Below are 23,330 nucleotides of genomic sequence, written 5' to 3'. Positions count from 1 at the left end.
TGTTATGTAGATCTACACGAAACAAATATACTCAATTTAAATTAAATTCGATCAAATATTATTATAAAGCTATATTTATTTTATACACTCTTACAAAGGAAGTTATTTTCAGTTGAACGATTCGTCCAATTCAAATATTAATTTTACTTGACACGCACTTGCTTATTATTTGAAAAAAAGCTTAACTACCAACGTGAGAACTAAACTAACATTCAAATGGCCTCTTGCAGCATACTTCATACTTAATAGTTGAATGTCACATTTGAAACAAACAAAACTATGAATCTGTGCATGATAGGTGGATTTGTATAACTGAAGAGTTACCTTTGAGTATTGAACTTGCTTCAGAATGACAGAATGTCAGAAAAAAACAAACTTTTTTATCACTGGCTTCAAAAATAATAAATAATGGAATAACGATTGCTAACACACGGTTGATTCGTTCGTATTTATTTTGCAAAAATGCATGCAACTGCAGGTCTTCACCATGTTTGCATATGAGCCACGCTCTGTGAAAAGGGTGTCTAATGCATGTGCGTCAAGTATCGTCCAAGATGAGCCTGCAGAGGCTTATCAGGGGCGACACTTTTTCGCCTTAACTAGATTTCTGCTAAGAAGAGACATGCGTCAAACGAAAAATATTATTAAAGCGGGAAGTGTCGTCCCTGATAAGCCTGTGCGGACTGCTTCACGCAAATGCATTAAACCTTTTTCACAGAGCACGACCCACATGTTTATCGAAAATAAACACAACATAATGAGGAATGTGTATAAAATACTCATTTCAAAATTTAATTTCCCACATTTGTGAAGCGAGTGTGATTGTTGTGGTATTTTGATTAAATATATTATATTCTCAGAATCCAATGAACACGTTAGACAATGAACGATGTGCAGCACGTTCAAAAGTTCAATTTTATTAGCCAAATGAGATATGGTCATGTGGTTGTATTCAGAGCGCTTAACAATAACATCACGATATTAATGTTCCAGGAAACAGCTCCTCTAGAGACCTCTAAATATATGAGCCCTGCTCTGAGAATGGGGAACTTTGAAATGACATATATCAAATGCGCATACAGTGACGTCATATACCTCGTGATTTAGCTTAAATAGTTAACTAACAATTAATGTTATATTAATTAATAAATTAAACGTTAAATGATGCTATTTATATCAGTATTTTATATTATTTTTATTTTAATGAAAAAATCTACCATTTTCAATAGTATTGTTTTTCATTTAATTAGAAAACATTATACTGTTTATACCTGAGTCAACTTTAAGATGTCTGAAAGCTATATAACAACTAATAACCTGATAATGGGTGCTATACATTTGTTGAGTTACTCCCCTTTGATATAAATGTACCATGCAAACAAAGTATTCAGACACCAATGTCAATCTATGTTTTTCTTATATAATTTAACCACCATATACATCTGAGTTTGGTAAGTATTAAACATGTTCATATTGTATTTGTCTGAATGTAACATGTCATGTTTATATGTTTGAAATAATAAGATATTTTCTCAAAGATCATTACAAGGAAAAAGCATCTGCAAAGTCCGGGTGCAAAGTCAGGGCTCGAAATTAACACTCGGCACACTCGCAAAATGCGAGTAAAAATACCGATTGTGAGTTAAGTTTTAAGCCACTAGTGTTTTTTGAGTAAAAAAATAGTAAAACAAATGAGTAGGTATAATGCTGCTCGACGTCATGATCGCTAAATCTTAAGTCAATTTATAGAACGCCCAAGTACCCTTATGCGTGAGCGCGCACCTTGTATGTAGACTCGATATACAGATAAGCGGATGGTATTGGTACAAAGGAAATGAAACAGTCGACTATTCACACATGTTCATTGAAGCGAAAAATAACTTGTCACTTTATTCCCACAGACGGAAAAAACACAAAATATACATAATACAAATGATAAAGCAAAGTTAACCGTTTAGTTAGAAAAAACGAATTTTAAATCCTTCTACGAAAACAGTGAATTAGTGGGAAAAATAACTTAAAATAAGACTAAAACTTGTTGTAAATGAAGATGGTCAATCAACCTGATGTGGGCCCTAATGGTCCAAGGAAGTAATATCTTTGTATGGTTGCAGAAATAAAATGTGTATACATGTTAAGTACTTTTATTTTGTTAAAATAGTACAAAACTAATGTCCAAGGTTTTTTATGTTTCCATCAAAAGTTGCGAGAATGTTTTTGATTTTGCTAGTTGGTATTAAAGCTGCTCGCAATTTTTTGCAAGTAGAAAAAAAGTTAAATTTGAGCTCTGTAAAGTCTTAGAATAGATCCTATTCATCCCAGAAATTACCCAAAGGCAGTTCAAATAACGCAAAAATACCCTTATTTGAAACCCATTGAATGTAATATTCAATAGTAAGAAAATATAAGACGTTAGCCTGTTTTTCTTTGATATTTGACTGTTTTATCTCGATGTCAGAGAACTTAATTTTACTGTATTATTTTCATACCAGAGAATTAAATTTTTAAAAAAATATGGAACAGAGAAACATTTAAAAGTGTAACACTCCACTTTTTCAAAAGTCAAACCATAGGAATTCTTTCCAATAATACTATCTGCATGTCTATAACGGCGCGTTTTTGTTCGGCATCAAGGGACCGAACCGACCCGGATTCAGTCGATGGATCGGTCGGGATACGAGAGCAAGTGTTATACATATATATATATAAATATATATATATATATATATATATATATATATATATATATATATATATATATATATATATATATAAATATATATATATATATATATATATATATATATATCTATATATATATCTATATATATATATATTTATTTATATATATATATATATATATATATATATATATATATATATATATATATGTATATATATTCAAGCAACCTAGCCTATTTACTAGCTAGTGTGTTAGTTCGTACGGAAAGATTCGCATGAATGATATGAATGTAAACAAAAAATATCTTTAAAAAAGATATACGGCGTTGATTGTGGTCGATGTTTATGAACGATCAAAAGTTATCTCTATGAGATAAAAAGTAGCGGATGCCTTTTTTCTGCGCAGTTCTTAGCTACATCACAAGCAAATCAATTACGGGGTGTTGCGCCAGATTTCGTGGCTTATTTTGCTTTATGTGATATTTTTACTCAGATGTCTATATTTACAGAATAGAAAAACACAAGAAACATGAAAATAAACGAGTGCATATAGGTCAGCCGGCAATACTCGAATCTTATTTAATTGCATAATTATAGTATAGTGAATTATTGTGCTCATGCTTAATAAACTGGTCAAAATGGATAAATATTTCTAATTAATTTTATCAAAATTGGTCCTTATCATGCAGATGTTGAAAACATATTAAAAATCGATGATTGGCATACCACAATAATATTGCCGAATATCTTTATTTAGTATCTTTCTGATCAAAACAGACTTCAAGTGCACAAAGTTTACGAGACGGCGTTTATATAAAGATTTCTGCAACTGACCGCAAACTGACCTTGATACCTTGCGGATTGGAATGCAATGCATTAAAGTTAGGTAACAATTCTGCTGCTGAAACGACGGCTTGTTTACGCCAACTGTACTCGACCAAGGCAACAGCTGTGCCTAAAATATTGATAAAGCGACTAAACGAACTATTTACTCCATCAGACAAAAATAGCATAGATTCCAATTTTGTCCTTCAATGAAAAGGTCGCAACCCCTTCTGCGAACTCCGGTGATGAACTGTATATAAACTCTGACTTTCGCGGGTTGAAATGCAATGCAAGTAAGTACTAAATATGAGAATATAGCCTTTAGTATAAACGCTTTTGCGCTGGCAATTCTCTGAAAATAAAAGGTGAACGCACAAACTGTATTTATGTCGAAAATTGATTGTAAAACTGTTCTATCTATTGAGCCTTTTCATTAGAGATAAAATTGTTTCATGCAGTAAAACAGTGTTACAAAGACGCGGATATGTTTCCAATGTTCTGGTGTTATACTCAAATCAGCCAATGGAATAAATGAAGTGTATTCATTCGTACCTAGCCGCGGGAAATTTTATTTGCATATTATTGGATACTTACAAAGGTCAAGTCAGGGTGAAAAGCTGGCTTAATACAGCTTACGCCGAAAAAATGTCCCACAAGTTAACACATCGAAGCGGAGGGTCAACAAGTTGGGGGATGAGCAGATTACTCAGAAAGCTTCCGGTATGAAGAGAAAGATTTCAGATTTCTTCAGGCCTATTCATGCAACAGGTAAGAAGCAGAGAACCCTAAAATATAACTTTCTGATGCTCGATAAAATGAATCCAAAACGTGTATAAGCTCAATCTCATCTTTACAAAAAGCTTGTAAGACACATCAACATAGAGTAAAACATTCGGATCATCGCCGTTGTATTCAGGACAAAACCGGAATAGTCTTGTAGAAAATCAAATTGCGAAGCTCGGTTGTGAATGTATAAATTGAGTCTCATAAAATAGTACAGTTAAGGATTCTTAAATACTGTCCAATACTATTATGCTATATAAACGTTTCCATCAACAAAACGTGTATTCCGAAGGTAAGTGACAATAGGAAGACCATAAAACAAGAAACATAGGTGTAACAATGATAAAATACAATTATTCTGACACTTTTTATCATCGACAAATCGCTTTACAATGTTTATTTGTTTCGTTGTACGAATGATCTCGAGTCAGGATTGAATTCATTCGGTTTGCGTTAATGTATACAATTTATGCAAACTGTTTTTATTTATTATTACGATACTATAAGAATTATATTGCATAGGTCTTTTACAGTCAGGTACATGCGAGAACATACACGCCATTTCAATAACATATGTAAAGCAATACAGTAAACGCTAGAAGGAATGACCTTTGAAAGTTATAATAGTTAAATATAAATATAAGTGACATATTTTACAAACTCCAGTATATATAACGGGCATCTACGTCATGCTTCCGACGCTGCCCGAGGCCAATCTCGCTTTCGCTGGTAAATGTTCGGATAACGTCGCGTGAAATCTAAATGGAAATGTATTGTTACACAAAAAATAAAAACGAGCATTTTGTATATCGTTTAATCAATGTTACCACTACACATCTAGCGTTGAAAAGTTTGCTTTTGGTAGAAGAAAAAAATGATTTTTTTATGGGTAAACATATTGTTACGAAGTATTCGCTGATTTTGAGCATCTTTTAATCGTTTTAATAAATAAAACATGCACTTATATTAAATTAGCAATTGATTTGAAAACACACAAAATTCGAAATATATAAAACAAAAAATTAGAAATATTTGTACCAGATATCCTTTTTAAGACACTACGAATAAAATAAACAAAATAAGTTAGCCATTTTAGAAGCAACACAAATGTGTTCAGCTTTAGAAAAATGCACTAACTTGAATCACCAGCTAAAACAATAAGCATAAAAGTTCTTGAAATCATTAAATCGGAAGATTAAGAAAATAATGAATTAGATTTTATTTGGTTATGTGCCCATTAGGGGTGGTAGCGCACCCCTAATGATTTCTCGCGATTTATTTTACGATCATTGCCGATCTTCAATGATCGGTTATTTTCGATAGTTCAAATTTTTTCTTTACACTTTGACGAATCATGCATGTTGCATTTTTATTTTTTATTTTAAAACGTAAACGGTAAATCTCTCTATTTCTTAGTATTTTTGCTGTATAAAGTGTATCTATAAAAACTAAGTTCAAAATATTACTTTAATGATACTATTTTGAATTTTATGACACTTAGTTTTTAACGAAACCATTATTACTGGGCTGAAATCACTTATATTTCATGGCGCTCTTCTATAGATAAAAATATGTAAAATATAAATGTCTGTAAAAGAATACTTATTTCATCTTGTTTAAACTTTGAACACCTTTACTGCATCTGTACACACCAAATGCGTGTCCATATTTGGAAATTTGAATGAATTATGGAACTTTTATATACCCCAGGGGTGAAAATTAACTGGACAAAAGCCGAGCGTGTGGGTGGTTTTGAAAAAATCGGTATATTTTTTTAAAAAGCATGGAAAGCCTACCTACTAATTTGCATGTAGTTCAGTGAAATGATGCTGATTAAGAAAATAATTAATGAGATTATATTTGGATATGTTCCAATTAGGGGTGCGCTACCTTAATCGTATATATGCTTATTAAATCAGCATAAGTGCGTAGCAACTTACTGTATCCTGGACATACTTTTAATAGTGATTAAAACGGGAGAAAAGAGCTTAAAAATATATTACAAATAAGAGGACCCGGAGGATACGTGATCGCTCACCTGAGGGACAGAGGTATAATACTCGAGATGCCTGGTCTGTGATTACTATTTACCACAGGGGCATGTATTTGACACGCTGAATACTGGATCATTGTACGATCAATATAAGATTTTAGCGCCCAAAGTATGTACACAAGTTCCACCCTTCGTTTCAGAAGTTATTTTTCTATATAATATAACTATAAATCAGGATACTCATTGGGTGTGGTCAGCTTTTAACCCAGAGGCATGAATATGTAATACACTTTGTATACGACCACTATCGGAGGTGATATACTCAGTATTAAAGCTCGGGACCTTTTTCTTTCGGATAATACTTTAATGTTCGTATGGCTGTGTGTTCATATTATAATTGTGACCCACTGGCGAATGGTCTATTTTCAAGCTTTTGGCATGATTTGAATACATTTTGTAAGTAGGGAAGTAAAACTGATGATCCCTGGGTCGAGGACACTGTTCACCCCAGGAGCATTATTAAAACAAAATTTCGTAAATGTCCTTTAGATGATGCAACATGCCAAAGACAAGATTAGTTTTTAAAGAATTCCCAACATAAGTCTGTGTAAAACTGTTAACCCTCGGAGCGGAACTAGTATTGACCCAAAGGGCATCATTTAAATAAATATTGTAGGGAACCACATTGCAATACTATAAATGAAATATTCAAATCACAAGGACTTGTGGTGTAATAGGAGAAGATTTATGACTTTTTCAATCTCAAAACACCTGGAGGTACTTATCACCTAATTATTCAAATTACAGAAACAATTTGAACAATTTAAATAGAGGATCACAACAGAAACATTACTGTAGTCCATTATGTCGTCATAAGCACGCTGTGCAAAGGCGAGTTAAAACACACTCACATACACACCTCCACGGTTTAAAATAGATATGTAATAAACGATCAAAACATGCAAAGGATACTTGCGTCCGCATAGTTCCGAAAACAATACACAATTTGGTCCCTTTATATATATATACAATGCACATCTTGTCGATAAGATATAGTTATGCTACGTTACATAGTACTGCTGTTTATATACACTGTGAATTGGTTCTATGCAGATATAAACCAATCAAGTTATACCAATCAAGTAATCATTGGAGCCGCTTTCTATGAACACAGCCAAAAATGTCATCCCATATTACATGATATTAGTCATTACTATCCGCTCAGGCTAATCAGGGACGACACTTTACGCCTGAACTGGATGGTTTTCAAGGAGAGAATTCCTTTAAATGAAAAATACAAAACATGCAAAAAGTGTCGTCCCTGATCCTGATCCTGATTACCCTGTGCTGACTGCAATGTTCGCACATGATAAGCATTAAGCATACTTTTTCCAGAGCTAGACACATTTATAAATGTAATTTATTTTAATCGACGGCCACGTCGCATACACCGATGAGTGTCCATCAAATCGTCTTTTAATTGAGTCGCCTTTTTATCAACTCGTCTCTTTATCGAGTCGCCTTTTTATCAACTAGTCCTTTTATCGAGTCGCCTTTTTATCAACTAGTCTCTTTATCGAGTCGCCTTTTTATCATTCGTCTCTTTATCGAGTCGCCTTTTTATAAAAATGTCTGATTATCGTGTCCTAGCCAGATCATGCCTCTTGTCAGAGTTGCTGAGGCCGATGCTGTTGGTGTCGCCATCGCTGTGCTTCCGCCTGGTGTCCTCCAAGCCCGAGGTGGTTGCCTTGTACTGGGACCTGCCGCAGAATAACTTCCTCCATGCGTTCCTTATCTGTAATGATGATTTTAATGATTGTTTTATAGTAATAAAGGTAAATAATTTTAATAGTTATAAAGGTAAATGCAAATACATAAATATAAATAAAAAAATAAATAAAATAATACAAATAATAATAAATACAGATAATAACTTATTATCTGTATTTATTATTATTTGTGAATATCATTTTTATTATTCGAATGCTGACCATTCAATCGAATATTCGAATAATTTTGCCATCCCTATTATTAATAAGTAAATAAAAAGAAATAATCATACTTAAAACAAGCACAACTATTTAAGTCTAACATTACTCCCCCAAACGTTCTGTATCTGAAATGTTGTTATTAATGATTGTTAACTAGAAATAAAAATGAATATAAGTAAATAAAAAATAAATGACAATAAATAATAAAAACTAAATACAAATAAGTAATAAAAATAATAAATAATAATAAGTAAATAAAAAAATATAACAAATAAATGATGAAAATGATAATTACAACAAGCGCAACTATGTAAGATTAACATAATTTCTCCAAGCAATCCTTATCTGTAATGATGAAATAATGGTTTTGCAATTTAAGATAGGACACTCGTAATGGGCAACTTTCCAAATATAATCTAATATTTATTAACTTAATCAGCATCATTTCACTGAACAACATGTACATTTTTAGGTAGGCTTTCCATGCTTTAAAAAAATATACTGATTTTTTTTCAAAACCACCATCACGCTCGTCTTTTGTCCAGTTTATTTTCACCCCTGGGGTATATGTAAGTTCCATAATTAATCCAGATTTCCAAATATGGGCATGAAGTTGGTGTGTACATAAACAGTAAAGGTGTTTAAAGTTTAAACAAGATAAAATCAGTATTCTTTTACAGACATGTATTTTTTATAACTTGTTATCTATGGAAGAGCGCCATGAAATGAAAGTGGTTTTAGCCAAGTAGAAATTGGTTTTTATTTAAAAGTGTCATAAAATTTATAATAGTATCATTTAATTACTATTTTGAACTTAGTTTTTATAGATATACTATAGACAGAACAAAAAACACATGAAATAGACAGATTTACCGTTTACATTTTAAAATAAAAATAAAAGGTCAACATGCATGATTTGTATTTTCAGCAGTAAATCACACAATTTAGCCATAACGTTCTTTTAATTTTTAAAAATGAAGAATGTGCATAAAAATTGCAATATATTTAACAATAAACATAGCTTATATGCTGTATAAAATCAAATTACTTCAGCAAAGAAATAAAATGCGTCGCAAAATGTATGCGTTGTCGGCAGGATTCGAACCTGCGCGGGAAGATTCCAAAAGATTTCTAGTCTATCGCCTTTACCACTCGGCCACGACAACTTCACTTTTATGCCTGCTTAAATTAGATGTCCGTAAGTAAACAGGTCATAAGGCTCTTCGATCTTTGGAAAAATCGCGGAAAATCATTACGGTGCGCTACCTTAATTGAGAGAGATGTAAAGGGATCGCAACTAATTTTGTTGCGTGCATATTCCCGTACTTATTTTAGTGTGTGTGTTGCCGTTTCTGATGATCGTAAATGATATAAACGTATATTACTTCCTCTAGCGTTTTTTATCTATTAAAATTAGACGTATTGTGGGAAAACTGAGCTTAATGCATCTAAGTATAGTACCAGTTAAGCTTGTGCAATCCGCGCATGCGCATAAGGGACAACACAATCCGCCTAAACTGGATTTGTTCTTCGATGAGACTTCCTTCAAACAAAACATTCGGACAAGTTTTGTCCCTGATTTGCTTGTGCAAACTGTCCAGGCTTATACAGGACGACACTTTACTCACATGCATTTAGCTTAATTTTCTCCAGAAGAAGACTCACATAATGATTTTGTCATTTGAGTGAGAGGATTGTAAAAGTCGGGGATCTTGCCCGATTGGGAAAGTTGGGGAATCCCCTTTTCACTTGCCCGATCGGGACATATTGATTGAAAAATTGCCCGATCAAGCAAGAAAACAACCATTTTCATATACCTTGGCAAAGCGTGTCCGGGCATCACACAACTCATCCAATGAACAACTTAAATAACTGAATCCAATCTTAAAACAATTATCTTAAATTTGACCGTAGCAATTTTTTTAAAATTGTCGATGTTCGTCAGATATTCAAGCCCAAAGTTGAGCAACTTTTAGCATCTATCAACATTTTCCGCACTTGCCTGTTTTAAACACAAACTTGCCAGAAGGAGCAAGTCGTCGAGGTTACATAATTTAATCTCTTGCCTGATTTGAATTTGAATTTCTTGAACAATCAATAGAATGGCTTAGGAGACACTTTAGTTAAAAAAGTCAAAATACAATCAGTGCTTGACATCTTATAATATTTTCCTCAAACAGTATATGTGAGCACGGATAATCTTCAATCAATTCCATCACAAAGGTTTAATACAAACAAGAGGGTCAAGGTGACGGGCTTCTTACATGAGAATCGAAAACACTTAACTGTTCTAAGAAGAGTCTGTGATAATTGTATTATAAATGTCACCTGGCTTTTACCCAGAATGTTTGAATTTGCCTACGATATCATTAGAACAATTTTGTTGGTTAAGTTGTATGTATATCCCGAATTGGATAAACATATGACTTATAGATTGTTCACAACGTTTTTCTAAAGCTATGTAAAAATGACCCGTACCCTTACCGGTATGTTTCTCAATGGAACGTGGTCATTTTTTAATCAACACAGTTATTTTTGATATATTAGAACAAATATTCTGAAACAGATTCAATAAGACAAAAATTGTTCACAAGTTTTACGGTAGCTGTAGATGTATAAACATCACTGCGATAACATCGCAACCTTTGAGGCCATGTTTTTAACTGACTGGAACAGTTTTCCATATCGACAGAGAAAACATTATAACAAATGTTTTGAACAAGTTACATGAAGATTGAACACAAATGTGACTTTCAGAATGTTGACAACGTTTTATTATATTCATATAATGGAAATTTCTCTGCCAACAGGCGGTCCTGTTTTCCGATTTACCGGAAACATTTTTTAAACGAGCCAAGAATCATGAGAACAATGTTCTGGGTATCTCTCATGAAGATTTGACATCTAGATTGTTTATGGATTCACTGTAGCCATATAACGAAAACACAACCGTTCCCTGTTGGCTATGTTTTTGACAGACTGGTAACGTTTTCGAAATATCATAACACATGTTCTGAGCACATTACATGACGATCGGACAAATATTATGACTGCTAGACCCTTCACGTGTTGCTTTCAATTTGACCAAGTTTTTAACCCACGTGACCCAATTTTGAACTCGGCCTTGCTGTTATTGAGATTTTTTGCAATGTGTCATGAAAAGTGAGAAATAAATATGGCCTGTAGTGTCCACTAGGTAAATGTTTACGACGCACGACGAACCAAAGTTGATCATAAACGTTCAAAATTATAATGTTTTGCTCATGATGCACTGATCAAACGCAAGGTTCGTTTGCCCATTTCAATTTAATAAGTAGTTTGTCTTTTGTAACAATATTTGGTACATTAAGACCAAAATGACACGTTTGTTTCAAACATATATCTGCGATACAACTTTGTACCACTGAAAGTCGTTTTTGTTTTGATAATCAGACCAAATTCAAGCAATATGGAAATCATTAAGTAAACATTTCGGGGTAAAGGTTTTAAGTCAAGCAAATGTTAATGATGTTAATAATGCCATACAAGGCAAACTGATACAACGCTGTTGCGCCATATTTTTTGGCTAAGCATACATGTATGTGTAACAAAACATGAAATAAGGAAAATAATATTTGAAAGCTGTTTGTTATTTACTTCATTAAGACTCTCGTACTTTTTCCCCTTTATACAAAAGAAATTGACACTTCAGTAGATCTTGTTTATAGTAAGACGGAAGAAGGTAGTTTTTTGCGTTTTGAACACCTCAAAACATGATAGATAACTATCAACACTGTTGTCTTAAGGCATACGAAAATCCCCCCGCATAAACAGGTTAAAGCATCTGCTTATTTCTTCCGCAATAAAATTGACATAAAACGGTACATCCCTGTGGTTTCGATATATTCTACAAATAATTTTCAATGTATGCATAAGTATTATTTTTTATACAAATGTATGTTTTTAGTTAACACATTAATAAATATCAACGTTGTGGTCTTGAAAAAACAGCATTCGAAAATACCCGTTGGAACAGGTATAATGAAATGCCTTTCTCTTTTCCTATTAATAACACCATATATATATGAAATCTTATAGGTTCGATATTGTATTTATCATTTGTTATTTATGCATATTTTAAAATAAATCAATTTCGAGCGTGTGCATGTTTGAACGTGTCGTTGAACCTTTACCAAATGTCAAGTTAACGTATGCTTATTACAAGATAGTTAAGATACAAATCCAAAACAAAGTCTGGTATAACGCATCGTTTATGTTCAACGAATGACCCCCCTCCCCCCCCCCCCCCCCCCTCACTTATGGTATAACGCTACCATTACATTCATTCAAATACTAACCGTCAATTAATGCTCATGCATAATGTTTTGTTAGTCTTATTGAAATGGATATCGTTAATTCGTTTTGCGAGCTGTATTTGTTGGGTGAGATGATCATTCTACACGGTGTATATCCTCAAAATATCAATTAACGAAGAGGTTTGTTCGTTTTATTTCGCATGCATAGTCATTTTAAGTTTAATATAGTGCGTAACGTAGTGTAGTTTGCGGAAATTGACATTACGTTGGGCCATGAAAGCAACAGGTTTGGGCTCTTACCGAACAAGTGTATCAACCTTTTTTCTACACATGCTTATTTGTTTCTTTGCTTTGTAGTTTTTATTATGTATATGTATTCTAATAATATTTGTTAGCAAATTGTTATTGATAATGCTGAAAGACGTGAAAACAATACCGAAATAAATTGAAAATCAAAGTTTCTGACTATGTACATATAACAATAACATGATTATATAATAAAAACTTTTTGTTTTGTTCAAACATTCCAAGGTCGACATTTTCAAATTTATTTTGTATGAAGATTTCTTAATCATTATAGTAATTATTTAATCAATGGTGATAATCATTCCCCTTATCTTACTTATAAAACATATAAAATGTTCCTTGCTGAGTTCGTTATCGTATTTCATTTTCTAATTGAACTTTATAATACATGTTATTTATCTGTTTTCACACAAAAATCTTGTAACACGGTATTTACGAAAATTGGTACCGTTTGATATCTCTTTCTAATAGAAAATCAAGCACATTAGAGATCCACGAATGATTTGCAAATATTTTGTTTTTGCATAAAAACATGCATTATTATCACTTGCACAACAAAAATGTCATCAATAACTTTTCAAAATTCGGCTTAAGCTTAAGCTTCTGGCCCAATACATTTGTGCACAAGAATGTATTTTTTTAAAGAAACCATTGGCGTCTTTATTCTCTTTCGTGTGCAGAACAACAAATAAAGTTTTACATGCCTCTTTAATTTATTTTAACGTTATGTTTACATTTAACTCATTAAACATAACGTATAATTCGACGATCAGATATTGGTCATATCATGATAATGCATCCTACCTTTCAATTCTTTACAGGTTCAATAATTGATGTAGTATAATATAAACAATAAAAGTACTGGTAATTTGATAATAAAAATGTCGCTTCAATAATTTGTTTCTTATTCACAATTGCCCATGAGTACGTTAATAGTAGAAGAATGCTTATAATGAAAATTATATGCAGTTCAAAAATCTATGATGTTTGAATCGATAATATTTACCAATTATTTCCAAATTTACTTTAAGAAAAAGATGCCTCACATCACGGGCATTAAACATGATGTAAACTGTAAATGATATTTAATCAGATTTAAACAATACATGCATGCTTGAATGGCAAGATTTCTCAAACACACTGGTGTTGCGAAACAAATCAGAGAATAATCATAAAATAAAATGCTCCATACCGACAGCTTAAATTGTTTTGTATATTAAAATGGACGTATAAGGGGAAATTTATCGTAGATAGATTTTCAACAAGTGGTTTTGTACTTGTTTTTCAACCATGAAAAGTTACCATGATAATCATATCAACAAGATAACAAACAAGGAAACTAAACAGTTTATACAATCCACCTACTAACAAAAACGCATATATAATTTGAAGTGTTGCGGAAAATAAATACAATTTTACGACCAGAACATCAATCAAGCTGTTTGACTGACTATGCAAGTCCCTACGCCGTTCTATACCGGACGCCGTAGAACACAGAGCCTCAGCGTTTACTTTGACCATATAAAATTAGTCGCTGTAAGGTCGCCACCAAAGGCGTTCGTGTTATATGGGCGCCGCGCATTCGATTTTTGCGATGATCCCAATGCATTTTTGCGATCTTATCGCACTTGGGTGTGGCTGGGATTCAAGTAACAAATTATTCGAGTGTGTTTTTTTTGCGTGTCGGGCAAATATACGTATATGCATCCAAAACAGTCACGTCCCTGTGAATTTATTTTTCTGAAATTTTCTCCTTTTGAACATTTAGAGAAAATATGTTTTCACATTTTTAATATCAAATAACCCGACGAAAATTAACAAAATGATGTCATTGCTATGTGCATGTTTTTTCCACGATCGATTTATATCTTAGATCTATGTATCAGGGTGGCATTTTGTAATTTCATGAGACTTGTTTTTTGTCTTTCGTGTTTCACTTTCAGTTCCCGAGCATAGCGCATGGTATTTGTATTCTGTTAAATGTTATACTTAAACTTTACATAAATTTATGTCAGTAGGTTTATATTTTAATTATAATAGATAATAACACATTGAACTATTAGAGGTAAAGAACATTTTGCCATCTTCCATTATTTTTTTACAAATTCTAAACATGTCAATAGAACAGTAAAACCGTTTGACATATGAAGGATTTTAACCTTGACTATTTTAAGACAGTATACATAATTCAATGATCATAATAATGAAGTACCTATTCGAAATATTTTTCTATACATTTAAGTCGTAGTGTTAACAATTTATACCACGGCCAAATGCAGCAACAACAAACATGAGCACTGAGATCCTGAATTCAACAACAGGTATTCCCTTGCCAAAAATTACATTTAATTGATAACGTAATAGTATTTTGAGCATAATATTCACTTAAAAAAAGGGTTCAAACTTGAATGATAACTATTTATTTGAATGTTTTCAGTCTACTAATCCCTGACATAGATATGAAGTTTAATTAAAACTGTTTTATACTGGTGCTAGCAGTACATTATGTGGTTTCTTGTTTTCTCGAAAATAATCGAAAAACGGTCCCTGCAGTATCTAGGAATGGCTTCAGCAATTCGGAAATAGTTCGATTAATAATCTCTTTTTTCATTTTATTTTTTTGTTTTTCACAGTATTCTGCAGCTTTCACGTTCCAACGGTTGGAAATCTAAGTCAATCAAATCTCAAACGAGTAAAGTGTTGGCAAAAAGAATTAACGGCCACAATGAGGCCAGTAGTGTAATGAGGATATTCCAGCTTTCGGTAATTTCTTTTTACCATGACAACTAGTGTTTTAATTAAACGTGGTAGAGATTTTTGTTCCCGCGATATTGCGCCTTTGTTATTCGTTAATACTGTTTAAGGCTAAAATAGTGTAGTCAGCAATAGTAATCATCTCATGCGTTGCCGTTTTGCACAGTTGTATGCATTTTGTAGTCCTAACTACATTCGATTTTTGTTGAAACCAAAGTGAAAACAAAATACATTTTCGTAACAGTATATTACACGAATAATTACATTTGAAATTGAATTAGTTTCGCCTCAAAATATCAGTTATGTATTCGCAAGACTTGAGTGGTAGACACAAATTAATGTTGCTTAACAATTATTCCGCGAAAAATGTTGGGAATGTGTAAATGACAAACATCTAAACACATCCGGAAAGAAAATTATTAGGTTCAATATGCATGTATGTATGTGTAAACAAGCTTAAAAGAAACAATATAAAACAACTATATAAGTGCTAAACACGTGGATACTTGACACCCAGTTTATCAGACTCGTTAGCAGCTACGATTTGTGTTAACAGCCTTTCTTAGCATAACAGTAACCTGTGTTAATATAAATTAAACCAATATTAAATTAACGTATATCAAGTTAGATATTATATTCAATTACTTTATCTGACACGCATTACAAAAATCAAATTTACTTAAACGAATAAAAATACAAGCTCAAGAAAATGGACCATGGCGCCCTAGCAATTCCGGATTATTTGCTTTTAGATGCGTGTTAAAATATTTAAAAAATCTTATCTCGTAAAACATTAAATTATAAGAATGGACAAACACCTAAATCACATGATATGATTTATTATTTATAAAGATGTGTTAAAGCCCTTTAAACTTCTTAATATTACATTTACGTCATATCGCTTGAGTATATACTTTATGTATTGTATATTGTCGCAACTGTTTTGTCAACGTGTTTGTTATTTTGTGGTAATGAAATCTTCATAGCGCGTTTTTTTTTCGTGTACATCATGCATTACGAAATACTTTAATAAAGGCGTTTTCTTCGGATATATACTCCCTAAAATACAAATTGCATATATTTAAATTGCTAACATTTAAGTTACGTTTCTAACATTTATGAAAGTCACGCCCGTATACGTTTGCTATAAGAGCGTCAGACAAAAAACGGTTGGGTAATTTTGTTGATACATACCTAACCATTGTATTGTAGGATTGTTTAGTGTTTATAATTTTATTTTTTTTTCTATAATAACGAAATCTCAAATGTTCACATCGCTCTTTTTTATTTTAATCGTTAAAAAGAACCCATTTAATGACTCGTTGCCATTACTTTTCATACTTTTGAAACTTTCTTGAACTCTTCAAACTATAATCGTAATGCAATTATGTGTTAGATTCTGTTTATAAAGGGTGCGGACGCCAATCGAGAAATATAACAATTATTAAAAATATTCAAATGGCAACTTGCCATATGAATTGTTTCAACGTCATGTACAGTGCTGTGTGGGCATTTAGTTTGCAGTTACTTGTGGATAATACATAAGTGTGTATTGTGGATTGCAAAACGTGTTTCATTTAATGTAAGCATTTAAGATGATTTGTTATTTCTCGTTTCTCATTTATTAGTGTATGGACAATTCAACATACTTCATATTTGAAACCTTTGTATAATACTTATCAAGAATTGTATTCTTATTCAAATTTATATTCAAATCTTTGAACATAGTTAAATTGGCACAGTGGTTAATACGGTAATACGTAGATAATACAATAAGGGTGGGTTGCTTTTATACAATCAAAGTACTCAAAGTACTGGTGGGGCAATTTTGCTCAAATTTTATGGTCGTTAAAACACTATAAACCGTGATGCCAACCAATCACCTTTTTTAAGAAAACAGATGGAAGTAAGGATGGGTGACAGGCTGTCAACATTAAATGATTTAGCTATTGGGGTTAAATGTTAATGCTGCTTTTAAAAACAAGTCATTGTCGTATTTGCTAATTGGAAAGCTTAACTGCGAATATATAATACACTTACCCAGTTCCAAACTTAACATAGATTTGATAAAGACAAGCATTCCAGTAATTTCTAATTAGTACCGTAAGATTTCTGGATCGTTGTTGCCTAAGAACACGGGCCTTCGTGTGTGTCAAAGTATAAAGTAAATACATTCAGTATCAAGTAAGATACGGCAAATGTTAGTTTTTGAGCAATTGAATACTAAAGGTCATTATCAACCAGGGGTCAAGCTAAAAAATCAACAGAAATGGTCTTGTCCAAAGGGGTGTTCTGTCCAAGAATTAAGTAAATCCATTCAATAATAGAGAAAAATGTAACACCCAACGCGGTACTCGAACCCACGATCCCGTGTACAACAGATTCGTGCTCTTCAGACTGCGCTAGCTAGGCGGACACATGCATCTCTGCAATATGTATATTTACAAAATCAAACTATTTCCGATAAATTTGACATTTTCTGAATGGTAAATTTTTGCAATGGAAAATACCGATGTACTTCGTCACAGTGTTTTTGTGGCGCATTAATACTAATACCATGCGATTGGAGCTATTTTGTTTGCGAATGCAGAATGCGAATGCAGAATCTGGATGCAAAGTGGTTGGCTGCAGTAACGGACTTCTTTCTTCGGTATACGTATATTATGTTACCTGTGGGGCGAATTTCAGAAGGCAGTCGCCCCCAAAATCACCTTATACTTTTGAGAAACAAATTACCTTCACGAATTCCCATAATTACCGGTTGTGATTGTGTTTACTTAACGCATATTGGCAGCTGCCAATTAGTTGTAAAGAGTGCAAAACGCACGCCTCATTTACTTGGACTATCCACTATCATCGGCCAAATTGAGACGTAATTATATCCTGGTTCATAGTTATTTATGCCTAAGATCTTCCGCCGAAGGTCTATCAGTTACAATTGTGCATGTGTTGTCTCAGAGAGGACAATATTACATTGTATATATGAAAAAATAACGTGTCGAGTAAATATAACAATAACAATGCTTGGAGGTGCCGTGTGCCTGCTGCTGTCAGTTTTCTGTGTATACGTGACGCAAACTGGGGGCACAGCCTTGGCAAGGGTCAATGACAATTGTTTTTTAATTAAATACTTTAAAGTATTATTATTAGTAGTAGTAGTAGTATTACCATAATTATTTTTATTCTTCTTCTTATTATTTTTATAATCATTATTATTTTAGTTAATGTTTTATAGCACACAATGTCTTTGACTTTAAGCGGAATTCTTTAAATTGATCTAAGGGCATTAATTACATTACATTAAGTTGTAGTATACCATGCTAATGATGCCCTTGCTCTATCTACAATTGGATGTTACCAATAGCTTATTTAAATATACTCGAACTTTCTGAATCTTTTGGCATTGCTCGTGCCATGTATTCATTTGTCCATTCGTCAGACAAATTTCGACAAATTGACATGGTATTTCGTTTGTCATTCTTTTTTAGTGCAAAACTTTCGGTAGTTTAATAATTTGTTAAATATGTATTATGTAATGTTATGAAAAAATAGTGTCTAGTTTTCGAATGAACAAACATATTGGTCATCAATGATTTTTTTTAATGACAATCGGTCGATCGATGAAATTGCTAAATTATAAGATCATCTATTCAAAATGCTTTTTCAAACCAATAAAACATGTAATTGTAAACGAGCTGTGAAATTGTGGTTATTTGTTTTCGAAATTCATAATATCAATAATTAACAAATACAAATTTTGTGATATATGTTCAAGCAAAAGCGTTTGACTCATGATGTGAACACAGCAATCTCCGCTTTCACGCCATTGTGCGATCGCAACCTTGATTAAAAATCACTACACTCCATTCAATATTTGTACCTATGGGAGTGCTGTTTTATTATCCCCACGCTTTTTGAAAAGCGTAGAGATATTGTGGTTATCTCCGTCGTCTGTCTTCCTGTCCGTCCGTCCGTCCTGGCAACTATCTCCTCCTACACTATTAGCACTTGATCCTTGAAACTTACACACATGGTAGCTATGAGCATATGTGCGACCCTGCACTAGTTGGAATTTTGATCTGACCCCTGAGCAAAGGTGATGGGGGTTTGGGTGGAGCCGGGTCAGAGATTTTTACTCATTTCTTTAGGTTATTTTACATAAACTTCTTCATTTCTATACCGATGTACTTCAAATTGATACTGAACCTCTATTATGACAATACGGTCAATCTCAACTATGCATGGCCCCATAACCAACCCTTGGGCGCCCCGCCCACATAGACCACACCCACCCAAAATTGCCTTTTACTATAATTTCTTCATTTCTACACCGATTCACTTCTACTTGATACTGAACTAATCTTATGACAATACGATCAATGTCAACTACATATGGCCCCATTACCAACCCTGGGGCGTCTCGCCCACATAGGTCACACCCACCCAAAATTGCCTTTTACTATAACTTCTTCATTTTTACACCGATTCACTTCTAATTGATACTGAACTTCTCTTATGACAATTCGGTCAATCTCAACTATGCATTCCCCCATTACCAACCCTGGGGTGCCACTGGGTCAAACATGCGGCGTGGGGATACGCGTCGGCCCTTGCCGCGCCATTTCTAGTTGTCAGTTATGTTGGCAGTACATCAAATGTATTATGCATTTGAACAAACATGTTAAGGAAAATTAAGAATAGTCATATGATATGCACTTGTTTGTTTGAGAAGATAAAGCCATGCAATGTAATTGTCGGTGTTGTTGCTGTAAGTTAGTTTCTTTTCTCGTCATTTACCATTTGCATAACATTTCACGTACAAATAACAAGCGAATATTAAAGATGTGAACATGTGAGATTTTGCTATTATAGAAAACAATATTAAGAATAATTAACACCTAACAGCCCTACAATGTAATGGTTTAGTATGTAGCCCCAAAATTACCCAACCGTTTTTGTCCTTCGCTCTTTATTTACCTTATCTTATTTAAATTCTTATTTAATTTCAACCGCACCAAAATGATGGATCGGTTCAGTAACTTTTCCAAAACATACATGGTTATGGTTTAATGAAACGAAGTTGAGTAGATTGGAATAACAGAATGCTGCATTCAGAGACAGCTCTATCTTTATACACGATATTACTAACGCAAAATTACGCCGTAGAAAGTTTCAATCTTACAAATGTTTGTTATTTTATGTCGTTTTATTATGTATTTGTGTCTTGATTGTGTATTTTTTAACATGAATTGACACAAGAGTCAAATCTTATGAGACGATTGCAATTTTTGTTTAATCCTGTTCGCTTTTTTCGACAGTTTGTGTTTGTGTTTTCGTAGACAAACATGGTAGGCGCGGGATTTGATGCGGATGTGGTAAATACTTCTTCCTCAATCCAATAAATCTACTCCATCTACTTCATGACCGAATTCTGAAATGAAAATAAATTTCAAAATCACAAATCTCCGTTCAGAAAAGATAAAAGCGGTTTACTTATAAGCGAAGGCCGAGCGTGTGTTGACAGTTGGATGTATTAAATAGTACACTTTTTGTCCATAACCGTTTTTATAATATACTGAAAACAAACTGTGTGAACTATAATTCACTATATAACAATTGACGTTTGTTTTAGAAATTATGAGGCTGTAGCTGTGCTTGGAGAACGACAGGCGAGATACTGTATCTGTTGGTACTGGTGGTGGTAAGTATGATAACATAGCAAAACCATCATTGCGCTACAGGCTCCAAAAATAACATTCAATATATTAAAGTAATGCAGATGTGTATGCGATAATTCAATTTGCAATAATAAAACAAATATTTAAAGTACCACAACTATGAACTGCTAAGGCGTGCAACGATAATTCAAATATTAGTGTTTGACTCGCCCAATCCTAGTGTTACCTGTAAAACACTAATCGGCAACAAGTTTACCTACTAGTGCTTGATTATGCGAGTAAAAGGTGTTCTTATTTCAAATTAGAACATACATAGTGCAAACCTTACAACAAAATTAGACTCAACGTAGTGGACATACAATTGAAAAGGAATATGTACCAAATAAGCCCACAAAATGCTGAATAACATGTGTTTTAAAACCAAAAATATACAAGTATGTGCATCTAAACATATTAACCTGAATATTTTAGTAACCGTAGATCTTATATTTTATGTTACAAGGAATATATGAGTCCACTTCCTACGAAAACGTCAACATTTTTGACAAATGCTATCGATCACTACATAGATTCCCTTTGCTTCAATGACAATAGTGTTGTTAACCCTAAAGCATAATAATATACGTAATAAATCACACTCACACGCACGAATGCACGCACTCACACACACGCACACATTGTATATACGAATAAGGATAAGACAAAGGAAACTGTTGCAAAAAACAAATAAACAGAAAACAAGCATTCCGTATAATGACTTGACAATCAATACAAATATGTTTATGAAGTACAAATACTGCATATTGAGACATGGGTTAGTTAAAGGTCATCGTCGTTTAAGAGACATATCAAAGTGACTCTGCAACGCATGTAAAATAACGATCAAAGGTCATGCAAGCAAATGCTACAAAGAGCAACACGATTTTTTATTTAATTTCAATAGTAATTGCAATAGTAATTTTACTTTTGAAAAAACTTGTATGCTTATATGTTTTGCATATAAGGTGTGTCATAGTGTGGGGTCGGAGCTCCTTTTACACACATCTAATGGTATTGACCGTTCAAATACTTTGGCCGAAGTATGATTCATGTTTGTATTTGTATCATTTGTAATTTGTAGTGTGTTTTACTGTTCCTCGCCATTCATAAATGGCCAAATACTATAATAGAGTTTTTTCCTGCTGGTGTAGCTGGCAATGTGAATGTTTCAAATGGTGCAGCGTGTTATATCTTTTATTAATCCGTAATGACCTTTTTGCAGGGGATGTTCCGCCTGGCGCTATTATTGGGAGCCCTACCGTTTATTATATCACTAGATGTAGGGCCGGATGGACAGACGAAAACGGCGACCGAAACTGCAACAAACGTAAGAACATTGACTATAAACGGCTTGGAAATAAGAAAAAAATATTAGTTCTTTATATTTATTTTTACTTAGATACGTATTTAAAACATAAACGAACGCATTGCTTGATATGTTTGTAAACAAGCAGGAATTTGAATTGACCCTTACAACATATTATCAAATTTGTCTTTAATTTGCCTATATGTGAATGAAAATGTGACACTATCGATATTATGTTTTCAGTTGCTCTACTTTATGTTATTATTTATTTTTAAGCCGTCTGCAATCCACCGTGTGCAAATGATAGAACGTGTACAAACCCAAATTACTGTATTTGCCCAAGCACAGCGATTGGCCCATACTGCCGGACTCGTAAGATGAAAAAATACTGCCGTTTATATAAAAAATTACGACAGATTGTTCGCATATATTTAATGCATGCTTTTCTTATACAAATTTAAACGCAATCGTTTTGCTTTTTTATTAAAGCACAAAGTTTAGTATATTATGACATAAAAGCCTCTAACCAGTATGGTTTATACACATGTATCGTATGTATTTGTCTATTGATGTGTTTGTTTTACTTTAAAAACTGGAACTATGTTAATTAAGATGTTTCTTATGGTTTGACGGTTTGTTTTCAGTATCGTGCTCTGATCAGCGCCCTTGCGATCCTGG

General features: G+C 33.1%; 1 long non-coding RNA gene and 1 other non-coding gene across 2 annotated transcripts; one reads left to right on the top strand and one right to left on the bottom strand.

Annotated features, from left to right (window-relative positions):
* Positions 1 to 1,360: 1,360 nt before the first annotated feature.
* On the top strand, positions 1,361 to 22,671 carry LOC127844289 (uncharacterized). Its single transcript, XR_008032666.1, has 3 exons — positions 1,361 to 1,451; positions 21,262 to 21,330; positions 22,569 to 22,671. It is a non-coding gene; the product is annotated as an uncharacterized LOC127844289 (long non-coding RNA).
* Positions 9,359 to 9,440, bottom strand: Trnas-aga (transfer RNA serine (anticodon AGA)). Its single transcript has one exon. It is a non-coding gene; the product is annotated as a tRNA-Ser (tRNA).
* Positions 22,672 to 23,330: the final 659 nt, after the last annotated feature.

Source organism: Dreissena polymorpha, chromosome 9 (genome assembly GCF_020536995.1).
Source record: "Dreissena polymorpha isolate Duluth1 chromosome 9, UMN_Dpol_1.0, whole genome shotgun sequence".
NCBI classification, from domain to species: Eukaryota; Metazoa; Mollusca; class Bivalvia; order Myida; family Dreissenidae; genus Dreissena; species Dreissena polymorpha.
The sequence above is the reverse complement of the archived record's forward strand: the minus strand, read 5'-3'. Positions and strand labels throughout refer to the sequence as shown.